We start from the raw sequence: 13,595 nt of genomic DNA on the forward strand, positions 1-13,595 counted from the left end.
TTACACACAACTTATAGGAAGGCTGCAGTCTTTGACTTCAGGCAAGATTTTAATAGCCAGAACTCAACTGGAAAATGCAAGATTTATAGAAATCTAGGAATTAACACATCAAATGTGAAAATCATAAATTGTAAGAAAAATACTCCTATTTCACCCAACACATGAATGGCTTCCTAAATCGAGTGGAAGGTCTCCGTCTGGTCTCGTAAGTCCTTAAACAAATGGCCTCCCGCCCCACTCATGTATCCACTTTCCTCTCAACCCCGGACCAGTGTCTGTTCCAGCAAGGCCCACAGCGCGTACCTCAGCCGAGATGCCCTCAGAAGCTGACGGGAAGATTCCAGTGCACGCAGTTTATTTGGGAGGTACAGGCGCCACCTGCAGGGGAGTTCGGGAAGGGACACAGGGAAAGGAGGCAGCCAGAAAGGGGGTATGTTACTAAACCAGCTGCCACAGGGGCCAAGTGGAGCTTAATTCCACAGGAAAATTACGGAAAAGGGTGCAAAACATACCTCAAGATTACGTCACTAGAGAAACAGGGGATTTGGGGTATTTTACACCAAGTCTCATCAGACATTGGCTGATGGCTGACCCAGGGAGTGTTCATTCCCCAGCACTTCCAGAACGAAGAGTCTGGGTGAACAAGACAGCTTTCCACAGTTCTGAGACAGCCTTTCAGGTGCAGAACTGCAGCAGAGGCAGAGACGGCAGTCTGAGGGGGATGCAGGCAGGACACGGAGAGTGTCTGCGGTATCTCTTCCTGCTCTAATTGTCTGGGCCCTGCTAGTTTCTCTCTAAACAAGCCATCTTTTTTTCTTCTAGAATTGTCTTGAAGTCCTTCCCTCCCAAGATTTCTCTGAGTAACCCTAACCCACTCTCTTCTAAGAGTATGTGCCTTGAATGAATGGAAGAAAACGCCTTCTGTGTGGACTAGATAAGAGTGCCCTCTTCTGAGCAGACATGGCCCCTGGGGGCCACAGTTTTGACACATGGACCACATCTCTGTATGAAGAAAAGGTAAGTGCACACAGCTTGGGGAAGAAGTAGGGACTGCTCGTTCACATACTCAGCCAGGCATCTTTAAGCAGTGCACAAACTGGACAACAGGACCGCGGCAGCCCTGTTTACTTTGATCACTCCTTTTATCTAGAGCCATCCAGAACTTACATGCATTACAGCTTTCTAGTGGAGCTTGATCAGATATTGAGTGTGTGAACTTGGCAGCAGCTCCCCAAACATCTAGTATTAATTGATGTGTTTTGTGACTAAAGGAAAGGAGAATGTAGGTGGTGCAGAACCAACTGGGAGAAGAGACAGAGGAAAACAGGAAACTGAAATTGATGTATTGCGTGTGCTCCAGCTATCCCTAGATACTTCTCCCTGGGGGCCTACAAAATATTCTCCACCTGACTTCCAAGGCAATGGAACGAGATCCCTGTCTAAACTCAATATGCCAAATACCCATTTTATTTCTCTTCACAATGATATAGGAGAGATGAGGTGAAAAATTGAGAGGGAATATTCTGCCCATTGTTCGGAGCATGTGTTGAAACCTAAATGAGTAGCAGGCCTGCATGTGGGTTCCCATGTGCTTTTTTCAAGTTAGTGTCTGTTCACTGACTAGGTACAAGGTGAAAAGTTCACTGAATTCCTTTTCTCTTTTAAACATTTAGAATGACAACGTGCAACATTATAAAAAAAAGTTAGATTTCACCTAAAATCCCTTCACTCTGTCACAAACTATTCTAATGTCTTTCTTTTTAATTTCTCTGGAACATTCCAGTACCTGTTCAAACTTGTCTCTTGTTTTTTTAACTATCCTAAGTAATTTTCTGTAAACATCTTGTTTATATTTACCTATAACAAATTGGGAAGTTAGTAATCACTGGCCATCGTCCACATTCCAAGACTGGCAAAGCCTTCCTGGTTTTGAGCTTTCGCAGCCCCTCTTCACAACCAACTTCACCTCACTTGCATTTTTAGCCCTAATCCAGGCAGGGTGTATCCTGACTTTGGCGTGAGGTAGTTACGCGCTTCTGGCTTCTGTCAATACTCAGTGACATGTCAGTCACTGCCTTGATACTTTCTGTGTGCTAAATGCCCGAGTAGGCTCAGGGACTTACAAAGATGAGTGAGATAGATTCCTGTTCTCAATTATTTTCTCATCTTGACGTCTCTGAGTGCTGTTTCAGAGCCATACCCGTCATGCTGGACTCAATAAAACTTAATCATGAGAGGTGTATCAGAATGTTCCATTAGAAGAGATATGGGAAGTCCAAGAACCATGACCTTCCTCTATAAATTACCCTTCACCGAGAGCATTTATTTTAACATCCTGACTACAGTTTTTATTTCTAATAAAAATTTGACTAAAGGAGAAAAGAGGCCGTTGACACAGGGGAACTTGAATTAGGAGATGAGAGAGAGGTGGGAAAATGGAATATACTCACCCACTGTCCTGAGGATCTGGGTGCCGCCAGTTTGATGAGGGGCCATCTGAGGCTCAGGTAACCGGCAGAGCTGTGTCAGGGTTCAGGGGACAATTACGGGATATGGTTAAATTTCAGAGTTTCTAAGGGAATTTTACTTCCTCCCTTGGAATACTTCTTGCTGAGTGCAGAATTTGGGTCTTCACTCCCACACCCCCTCCCAACTGTAGCCACCCCCATCCCCCATCCTCAACTCTTCCCTCTCCTTCCCCTAAGTTCTCATTTCCATAAGAGGACTTCATTTCCTCGAGACTCCATCTTCTTACTCATAGACCCCAGAAATTCTCCAATTCAGAACTGCCAGTTACCTGGTTCCTTTTGAACGCTGACCCTTTATAATCTTGAGGAAAAATACATTTTCAACGTGAATTTGACGGTCATTTTTTAGTTCACTTGATAACTCGTATCTTGCTTGTTGCTGTCTCTCCTTAACCCCCAGTGCTTCTCAGCATGGTAAGTTAGTTCCGCTAACGAGTATGCCCATCTTGGATATGTCAGGGACATATTATCCATTTCCTTCGTTCAGTCAAAAAATTTGGATCCTGTTCCCACCGTGTTTTCTGCCTTTCTCCTGTGTCTCAACCTAGTAACTGTTACTGTGCTCATGATCTGAGCGTCATGGCCATTCACAGGGTCAAGCACATCTTGATCTGTGAGGCTTCTCTGCCTGCCTTTCTTCCACATGTGCTTCTTTTGATCAAAGCATACCTTCCAAGGAAGAGTGCCACTCGAGGGGTTCCTCAAGTCTCAGTGATACTGTGGGATATTTCCGTCCTTCATGGAAGTCTCTTCTCATCTCAGGTCAGAGGGTTGAGTCTGTAATGCTCCTTCATTCATGGCACTCTGTCCTTATTGGTCCACTCGAAGCCTCTCCCTTCTTCATTTACTGATTTATTCTCTTTTATTCTCATTCCTCCCATTCTTTTCTCTAAATGGGCAACACTCTAATACATGTGATGCATATCCTTTTATTTGTTATGTTTCTTATAAAATGTATTATGTTAGGTACATACATTTTTCATTCCTGTAAGTGGCCAATTTATGTAAAAAGCTATAGCTTACTATTTTTTTATTTTTATTTTTAAGTAACCTCTATACCCAGCATGGGGCTCAAACTCACAACCCTGAGATCAAGGGTCGTATGCTTTCCTGACTGAGCCAGCCAGATGCCCCTGCTCACTATTTCTTTTTTATCCAGTCCTGTGGTTCTGAGATCTAGCCGTGGTGCTGAAGTACACCTAGTTGGTTGCTTCTGGTTGATACAGCGTGCTCCGTTGGGAGCATCCCCCACATTTTACCTGTTCAGTCCACCAGTGACAGGTAAGTAGATTGCCTCCCACTCTCTACTTAAAGAAAACACTTGCAATGAGCGCCCTTGTACCTCTCCCCTTCAACACGTGTGAGAACATCCCTTGGATATAGGCTCAGGAAAATAATTGGGTAAATAAGGCACAGGTAATCTTAATTTCACCTAGTACTGCCAGATTGGGGTCCAGAATGATCGCACAGGCTGTGCTGCCACTGGCAGTGTATCTGCGGCCCTGTATTTCTTTATCCCCAACCACATTTAGCATTAATTAGCTTTCTTTTTTTTTTTAAAAAGATTTTATTCATTTATTCGACAGAGATAGAGACAGCCAGTGAGAGAGGGAACACAAGCAGGGGGAGTGGGAGAGGAAAGCAGGCTCATAGCAGAGGAGCCTGATGTGGGGCTCGATCCCACAACGCCGGGATCACGCCCTGAGCTGAAGGCAGACGCTTAACCGCTGTGCCACCCTGGCGCCCCCTAATTAGCTTTCTAATTTTTGCCAATATGAAGGGTAAAATGTAATGTAACTTAATTTTAATTATACATTAACACAATGAAATGCTGCAGATGGAGCCCTGGGTTCTCATTGACTCAGGCCTCTCCTTCATATCTCACACCTGCTCAGTTGTGAAATCCCATCTGTGCATCTCCCGAACCCATTCTCTCTTTTATTTTTATTTATTTACTTATTTTTTAAAAATTTATTTATTTGACAGAGAGAGAGAGAGTACACACACAAGCAGAGGGACAGGGAGAAGCTGGCTTCCCGCTGAGCAGGAAGCCTGACTGGGGTTCAATTCCAGGGACCTGGGAACATGACCTGAGCCGAAGAGAGATGCTTAACCAACTGAGCCACCCACATGCCCCCATTCCCTCTTTTACTTTGCCAAGATTTGAGGGAAAATATTTCCCTTTCATTGTTGCAGTTACTTCCTAATTTGTTTCTTAGTGTCCAGATTCCTCCCTGGGGATAGATGCTATATCTGTTACCAAAGTAATATTCCAGAAGCACAGCCCTTTGAGGCAAGAATGAGGAGGTTATGAATGAATGATGGTGAAGATTTGTAACCTAAAACTCTGATTCAGGGGTTAGCAAAGATTTTCTTTCTAGCAGGGATCTCCAGACTTGATGAAATGTCAGTTAATTAAAGATATTGCTCCCCTATAAATCTCCACAGGGGAATTTCTCAAAGGTGATTATCACGCCCTCATAGAAAGAAAAGTGAGACTCGTTAGCGAATTTGCAGTGCCTGGGTTTGGAATCCACTCTTTCGACCTGAAGTAGATGAAACCCGCTGATCGTTAGCACATGCTTCCTTCCTTTGGCATTTCTAAACATTGCTTCACATTGCTTCATCGTTTTAGGATTCTTTAATGAGAATTTCTGAAAACCAATTCAAATTAATTAAGCCAAAAAAAAAATTGGGAGGCAGAAAGGGAGGGTTAATTATTATAAAAACACAAACATGCTTCAGAGAACCCAAGAGGGACGTGTAGGCAGACGGTGCAGGGGGTGGGGGTGGGGGGTTGTGGGATCTGAAAGCCGAAAGCTGTCCCTGTGACTCTGCAAGTGCAAGGCCTCTCCATTCATTCGTCTCCAGAGTCAGCCTCCTCCCGGCCTCCCCCCACAGATTCTGAATCTAAATGCTATAGGTGCCACATCCCACAGAGACCAAGTTAATTCTCTTTTGGCTTCAGGATTATCTCACTTTGCCAAACACCTTGGATTTCTGTCACCCGAGAGGCCTGATAATACAGAAATGAAGTGTTGCTAGTGACAGACTTGAAATTTCAAAACTGCTGGGTGGAAGGCAGGGAGCCGTCATCACTTCATTCAGGGGTTGCTGGAATGGGAGAAACAATATCCAGACCCGATACAAGTGGTACCCGGAGATCCCAAACCTGGAGCTGGATGCAGAAGTTGCATGTGACTAAGCGAGTTTGAGGCAATATGTGGATTACGTTCATGGGGCGCGTGGGCTTGTATGTATGAGAAGACAGGCGTGTATGCTGAGCAGATAGATGGTAAGGCTGGGTGACCATGATCGTTTCTGTTTCACCAACATTCCTCACTTGAGAAGACTTTTATTTACAGGCCAGGCCTTGAGGTGACATACACCACTTCTGCCCAGATTCGGCTGGCTTGAACTCGGTCCTGTGACCACGCCCACCCGCATGGGAGGCTGGGCAGGTACTCCAGGTGTGTTCCCAGGAAGAAGAGGAAAGAAGGTGGTGAGTTTCTGAACACCCTTTCCCCCAAGGCCTTTGGCTTCTGCACAGTGGCTTCAAAACCCTTGAAGTTCCAAAAAGTCTGCTCTGCTCTTGCCTCTACTCTGAGTCTTCTCCACGCTTCTGGGTGGCAGAGTCTCCCAGCAGAGTGTAAGCGGAGTCTAGACCTATGAGGTGCATGAATTAGTTACAAATGGCGGGGAGTAGTGCTTTGAGGCTGAAGAAAGGAGAAAAGGAAAGTTCCTGGGGGAGAGAAAAAAGAAAACTAGAGAAAAAACCCCACATGGTGTGTATTCCCTAAATAGTATTAAAGAATTAGATGTCTAGCCTCAAAAATTGAGAAGCTTCCCTAAAGGTGAGGTTCAAATACCTACTTTATCTCAGTATCAAAATGATGGGGGGAGGAAGAGATGAAGACTTCAGAAGAAGTGTCATTCTGCTCACAGTTCAGGGCATCCAGTCTAACCTCAAGGGAGACTCCGGGGGCCTGCCTGTACGTCCCCATCAGCTGTTTTGGAGCTGATGTCTGCAGGGTGCTTATCTGTGAGTCAAAAACTGTAAAAATGTGATGCAGAGAGGTAGAGGTGAAGAGTTGAGAATTTATAATTGAACCAACATTAATTAGAATGTGATTTAAAAAAAAGAAAATAATATAAATATGTACATTTCAACCATAACCTTGATGCCTCAACACAGTATTTTTGTTTCCTTGTGTTCCTTTTTGGTCTTTATTCCCTTATGTAAATTCATTCACATTTTTTTTTTTGTAAATTCATCATTTTAAAAAAACTTACATTATAACTACTGTTACAGTCAAAGGAAGCCTAAGGAGACATGACAGCTAAACATAATGTATTCTGGATGGGATTTTGGAACAGAAGGAGGACAGCAGGCAAAAACCTAAAGGAATCTAAATAAAGCATGGACTTTGGTTAATAATAAGGTATCAGTATCCATTCGTTAATTGTAAGAAATGTACCACACTGATGTAAGATCTCAGTAATATGGGAAACTGGGTGTGGGATATGTGGGAACTCCTTGTACGACCATCTCGATTCTTCTGTAAATCTAAAACTGTTCTAAAAACAGAGCCTATTTTTAAAAAGACTACATTATTATTCTATCCAGTAACTGTTTTCTTTTAGTGTTAGACATTCATTCTGTTTCTGGTTTTCCGCTGTTAAAAATAATGTTCTCTAAACATCCTGTACCTTTTAAATGAACTCAGAACCAGAATCCTCTTCAGCTTGAACTGAAAAGGTAACGCTAGTGATTGCTCCTTCCCCTTTTCCAAACATTCAACTACAGGTTTCCCTTATTCTTCAGCCTCTTAGACACCTGTCTCCCACAGCTTGCAGTAGCCTGTGTAATGAGTGCCATTCTGGTCTCCAGAATGAGTCCTGACCCCAGCAAAACGTACTTAAACAGTTCTGGCCCAATACTCATTGGCCCAGCAAACATCTATCAAGCACCCACAATGTGACAGGTAATGGTGGTAAATAGGAGGTAGGAGGTGCTCTCTGTGGCAAATACCCACTTTACTAGAATAAGACTATTTTATAAGGTTATGTTTGCGGTCATTCAAACTTGAGGGTTTGCATTTTAAAAGATGAAGCCAGATTCATCTTATATGACAATCTTATCTTCAGATAGTTTTCCGCTTCCTTAACATGGAGGCAAGGTCCAGAATATAAATAACAGGTATGTCTTGGCTCAGAACGTATCAGGAATGCAGAGCCATTTTGTATTGGTCAACATGATACAGTTAGACGTATGTTATGGTTTATTTATTTATTTATTTATTTGACAGAGAGAGAGACAGCCAGCAAGAGAGGGAACACAAGCAGGGGGAGTGGGAGAGGAAGAAGCAGGCTCCCAGCGGAGCAGGGAGCCAGATGCGAGGCTCGCTCCCAGGAGCCTGGGATCACGCCCTGAGCTGAAGGCAGATGCTTAATGACTGAGCCAACCAGGCACCCCTATGTTACAGTTTATTAAACTTGAGTCCTTATGTGAAACTAAATCATGGAAGTAAATGAGTATTAGAACATAACTAAATCTTAAGAAAAATAAGGTAATGGGGGCGCCTGGGTGGCTCAGTCGTTAAGCCTCTGCCTTCGGCTCAGGACGTGATCCCGGCGTTCTGGGATCGAGCCCCACATTGGGCTCTTCTGCTGGAAGCCTGCTTCTTCCTCTCCCACTCCCCCTGCTTGTGTTCCCTCTCTTGCTGGCTGTCTCTCTCTCTCTGTAATAAATAAATAAAATCTTAAAAAAAAAATAAGGTAATGAATGATACATTCACCCCTTCTGCTGGGAAAGCTTGGGGGGGAAAAAAAGCCCAGTGAGAGGCAGATTCAACTGGACTGTTGAGGAGTGGTGGGGGTGGGACGGAAGGGTAGCATGGAGTGGTACAGAGAGAATCCTGTAAAATATCAGGCCCCCGTCACATTCTCGGCCAACGTGATTGCTGTTGCATCCGTCCCATCAGGAAGATCCTTTCATCTCAATCATTTCCTGTGGTTTTCCCCTCGCAGCAGGGAAGATGGAGACCTGCAGAGCTGAGCCATGGCCCAGAGGAGCCATTACAGTGTGTCCATGGTGAGTCTCCTCTGTCTTGAAGGGGAGCATGCCTGGGGTTTCCTTCTAAGGAGACAGGTGGTACTGAATGTTGGAGTCCTTTTATGTTTTTTTGCTTTTAGTGCTCATACACAATCATCTGTTAACTTCTGATTCAAGAGGGAAAACACAAGTTTGTCTCTTCCCACCTGAAAACCCATTATATGACTGAAAAAAAGATATAAATGCACAGCAAAGAGAAAACAAGAGGGGGGTATCAGTGTAGCAGAAATGTCAACACATTTCTGAGAGAAAGGAAGCGGACGGAGTCGTAGTTCCTAATGATGCAAGGTGCAGGAAGCAACAGCTTGGATTGTTAGAGGAGTGGGAGACAGAGTTGGGTAGAGTCAGGACCCAAGAGAACCGTGAGACTAGGAAACACCGGGAATAGCCACAGAAAAAAAGAAGACTTGGGCGTGGAAACTGGGAAATAAAATTGAAGTTCTATAGATAGAACATTGTACCCTTCTTACACCCTCTCCCACCCCATTCCCGCCCAGAAACCCTAGCAGGCAGGCATCAGCCTCTCAAGCAATTGTTGAGATCATGTATTTCTAGTGTCTGCACTCTGACCAGCTGAGAGCCAGGCTCTTCAGTAAACAAGCCCAGCACGTATTGCCCAGCACGTATTCACAGAGTCCCAGTCCGGTCTTTGTGGCTCTTTCCTAAAAATAAATTAGTATTACCAGATATTTGAAAGCCTACAAGATGAAAGAGAGTAACCAAAATAAAACGAGCTGAAACAGCTCTGAGAAAGAACAACCAGGAAGCAAGAATGAGCTTTGGAAATTAAGTATATATAATTGATAAGCAATTCAATGAAAAATTGTAAGATAAAGACAAATTTGAGAAAAAGGACTCATGATACTACAGTAATAGAAATTCCAAATGGATAAAACTGGGTGGACAAGACCTGAAGGACACAAGTCACCAGACTGAAAGGATCCACCATATTCCAAGCACATGAATGAAAAAAGACTCACATTTTGATAAATCATTGTGAAATTTTATTTTTTTATTTTAAGATTTTATTTGTCAGAGAGCACAAGCAGGGGGAGCAGCAGGGAGAGGGAGAAGCAGGCTCCCCACTGAGCAGGGAGCGTGATGCAGGACTCGATCCCAGGACCCTGGGATCATGACCTGACCCAAAGGCAGACGTGTAACTGACTGAGCCAACCAGGCATCCCTAAATCATTGTGAAATTTAAAACTCTGTGAATAAAGAGAAGATTCTAAAAATTTCAAAGATGGATGAAAAAGAGGTGACTTCCAAATTAGACTTGAAAATTCGGCTCACATGGGACTGCTCATCTGTAGTTGTCAGTCCTAGAAGATGACAGAATAATCGTGCCTTTAGATTTCTGATGGAAAATGTTCTCAGTCTTTTAATTTTATATCCTGACAAATTTTTTGTCAAGTGTAAGGGTAGACTAGAAACATTTTCAGACAAACAAGGAAAAAGGACCTTTATCTCCCAGCATATCCCCGATGAGGAAGTTCCTGAGGATAAACTGAGGCCAGTGAGTAAAGCCACAAAGATGCAGACTTGCACTTCAAGCCAGGAGGGTAATGAAGGGAGCTGGGGGTGAGAGCTCTGCAGCCAGAACAGGCTGGAGCAGGAGGAGGGGGAACTCCAGGGAGGTGAAGCTGCAGAAAATGTGGATTCAAGAGATTTGCTGTGCTTGAGAATCTGGAGACACTTCAGGAGGTGATGAAAGCCATGTTTATTTCTAGAAGACTATTTTCTTCCCTCTCTAAAAAAAATTGCTTCAGAATCCTTCCCTGATGACTCCATCCTATAATTCTCTCCTCAGGGTCCTTTCCAAGAGGTTCTCAGGAGCTGACTGTTCCAGGAGAGCTTACTCAGAATTTGGGGGTGGGAGGCCTGAAACTCCCTCCCAGGCTTCTGTTTATAAGAATTGATATTCGCGAGGGAAGGGGGGCTAGGCTTTGGGGCTGAGGAAAGTTGGTGCCTGGAGGAGAGAAAGGAAAACTAGGAAGAAATAAAGAATTACATGATATGTATCTCCTAACTAGCTCAGGGTCCTTCTCCGGTCATCCGTTTGGTCCGGGTAGGGCTCTGCCTTCAAGTCTCAGGAGGGAACACACAAGCCAGGCTGAAGCCAAGTAGTAGAAAGCACTTGCTGGTGACAATGTTGGTTAAAAGGCAGCATGCGCCCTAAGATGTTCAATCACAGGGAAACTTAGGATGTTAGCTGGAAATGTTGAGGCAAAGATTTTCACTTTCCTACTGGTCATAAATCTGGACTGATGGAGTCTTAGAAGTTGCTGGCTGCCATATGAAAGTTACAGGGCAGAGAGAGCGTCTCTGAGGCTGAAACTGACACACGGGGGGCAGAGCCAAAAGATGGAGAGGACTTATGTCCTGATGATATTTTATGAGTTCCTGCTTTAAGCCACACCCATCGCCAACCCTATTCTGGGACTTGCTCTTCTGTGAGTCCATAAACTCACTTTTTACGTAAGTGAATCTGGGTCAAGTTCCTTCTTGCATAAAACAGAAATATTCTTACCTGATAGAGACTGTATATATTTGCTTATTTATTTTCAACTTTTTGATTGAACAGAATGTATTATGGCAACAGAAGAGAATATAAATACTTTCTTTTTAAGATTTTATGTATTTATTTGTCAGAGACAGAGCACAAGCAGGGGGAGGGGCAGAGGCAGAGGGAGAAGCAGGCTCCCCACTGAGCAGGGAGCCCTACGCAGGGCTCTTAATCCCAGGACCCTGGGATCATGACCTGAGCCAAAGGCAGACGATTAACCAATTAACCGACTGAGCCACCCAGGCGTTCCGAGAATATAAATACTTTTAATCTTAAAAATACAAAAATGAAAGTACAGATGATAGAAACAGATGGAAGGTAGAAGCAAAGGTAAATGGAGAACAAAGGCATTATTTCTATAAGAGCTGGGGTCAAGAGATACAGTCTATATGTTATGAAACACGAAATAAAGGTGTAAGTTAGCATTTGAAGTTACAAATGCAATAAATACAGGAACCAAAAATGATGTTATAAGCACCTTGGGAGGATCAGAAAGGGATGTAAAAGATACGTATCCTAGGATCTGTGAGGAAGTGGAGATCAGTTCTAAAACTACCAATGACCAAAAAAAGCACCAAAGAAAAGGGAAAGTATACAGGGGAAGAAAACAGATTTAAATTTTAAGACTCAGAAGGCGAAAACTAGAGAAGTTGAAGTGGAGCCTTGGGAAGCCTTGGGTCTGTGTCTCCATTCACCTTTGTGAAGTGCGTGCCTCTCTCATGAGGGAAAGTTACTCTCAGAGGGGTCCTGGATGATGGGATGCGATGGTGCTTATGAGTCAGGTCGGAGGGACACACACACTTTGGAGCCCAGGGATACTTGAGCGGGGGGTTAAGAGAGTGGAGTGGAGACTTGGAAAAATGGTGGGACAGAGCCGTAGTAACTGCTGTGGTTTGCTTTGACAAGTTTGTATGTCAATGTTGGTGGAAAAATGGAAAAATTATCAGCTGAAAAAAGGGGGGTGAAGTTGACTGATAATATCTCATGTTAGAGAAAACTAACAGTGGGGGCGCCTGAATGGCTCAGTCGGTTAAGCGTCCAACTCCTGATTTTGGCTCAGGTCAGGATCTCAGGGTTGTGAGATCAAGCCCCGCATCGGGCTCCACGCTCAGTGAGAGTCGGTTTGAGAGTCTCCCTCTCTCCCTCTCCCTCCCCCAGCTTGCTCTGTATCTCTCAAAAAAATAGAGAAAAGTATCAAGAACTTTGGTTAAGGTAACATGGAGACATGATATGCAAAACAGGGGGGTAAAAAGCCAAAAGAAAAAAAAATTCTTTCTATGGTGATAAAGTGGCCTGAGAATACTCGAGCATCGAGAAGGCTTCCTCTGGCTGATGAGAGGCACTAGCTGGGTTTTGACTAGCTGGAAATCCTAAATAGAGGAAGCTTTCACAAAAGGAACTAAAAGGTGGTAGGAATGGGCAAGAGTTTGCAATATTATTGATTTAAAATGTTATATTGACCATCCCAAACTACATGAGTCACGCACTGGTATTTTGGGCGGACTCCAGAATATAAACGATAGGAGTAGGTTTGAGGAGAAAAGAAATCCTGGAAAGACACAGGGTAAACGTGGGAAATAGCTATACATGGGAGGAGGGTGCTTGTAGAGGGTGGGAGGGGTTGGAATTTTGTAAAAGATGAGGGAAGTGCTGTGGAAGATGGAAAAGTATAACTAAAAGTTGGGGAAATACTGGGTGTGGACTTGTTGAGCAGAGAGGAAATCTGCATTAGAAGAAAGGAAGTAGCAAGGTTCATTAAGAGAAATCTAATACGAAGTCAGTAAATTCAGATTATTGCCTACAGGTCACCAAGTCCTTCTGAAGAGTTGACTAGAGGAGGAGGGAAGTTTGTACATTGCTGGGCACGTTAGAAACAGTTTGGGCTAGCCGTGTTAGGCTGAGCACGCTCAAACTGTACGAAGTCAGTTAAGGTAAGAGAAGGAGTCAGTTACAGGAAAAGAATGGTAGGTTATGAGAGAAATGTCAAGAAATTAAAAATAGACTCCTTTTCATAAGATAAAGATTAAAGAATTATGTAAAACAGGGGAAGGAATGAAAAGGATAGGAAGGTGTCAGGAATAAGCAGGCATCCAGCAAATACCAGCAGACGAAAACAGTCACTTGCCAGAATGCAGAACCAAAGGACAGAACACAGACCGGTCAGCCCACAGTCAGCACATGCAGTCCCTGCAGCCAGTGCTTCTGTCACTGTGACCGGCAGGGGGCTAGTAGGCACACTCAGCGGGGGAGGAAGGACACTCTGTTCTCCTAGAGGCCTCCCCACCCACAGAAGTCCCAGGGGAGGAACTCTTGCTTTCAGAGCAGGACCCATCCCCCATGCCTGCGGGGCTGCCCTTTTCAAGCAGGGCCAGAGATGCACACTCGG

General features: G+C 44.1%; 1 long non-coding RNA gene across 1 annotated transcript in view; it reads left to right on the forward strand.

Moving 5' to 3' along the window:
* LOC109490885 overlaps window positions 1-13,595 on the forward strand; it is a 35,712-nt gene that overhangs the window by 12,352 nt on the left and 9,765 nt on the right. Inside the window, exons 4-7 of the long non-coding RNA XR_002144229.2 lie at window positions 823-1,017; window positions 5,894-6,030; window positions 6,841-6,970; window positions 8,559-8,622. This is a non-coding gene — a long non-coding RNA (uncharacterized LOC109490885). The remainder of the gene's footprint in view (window positions 1-822; window positions 1,018-5,893; window positions 6,031-6,840; window positions 6,971-8,558; window positions 8,623-13,595) is intronic.

Source organism: Ailuropoda melanoleuca, chromosome 8 (genome assembly GCF_002007445.2).
Source record: "Ailuropoda melanoleuca isolate Jingjing chromosome 8, ASM200744v2, whole genome shotgun sequence".
Lineage (NCBI taxonomy): Eukaryota > Metazoa > Chordata > Mammalia > Carnivora > Ursidae > Ailuropoda > Ailuropoda melanoleuca.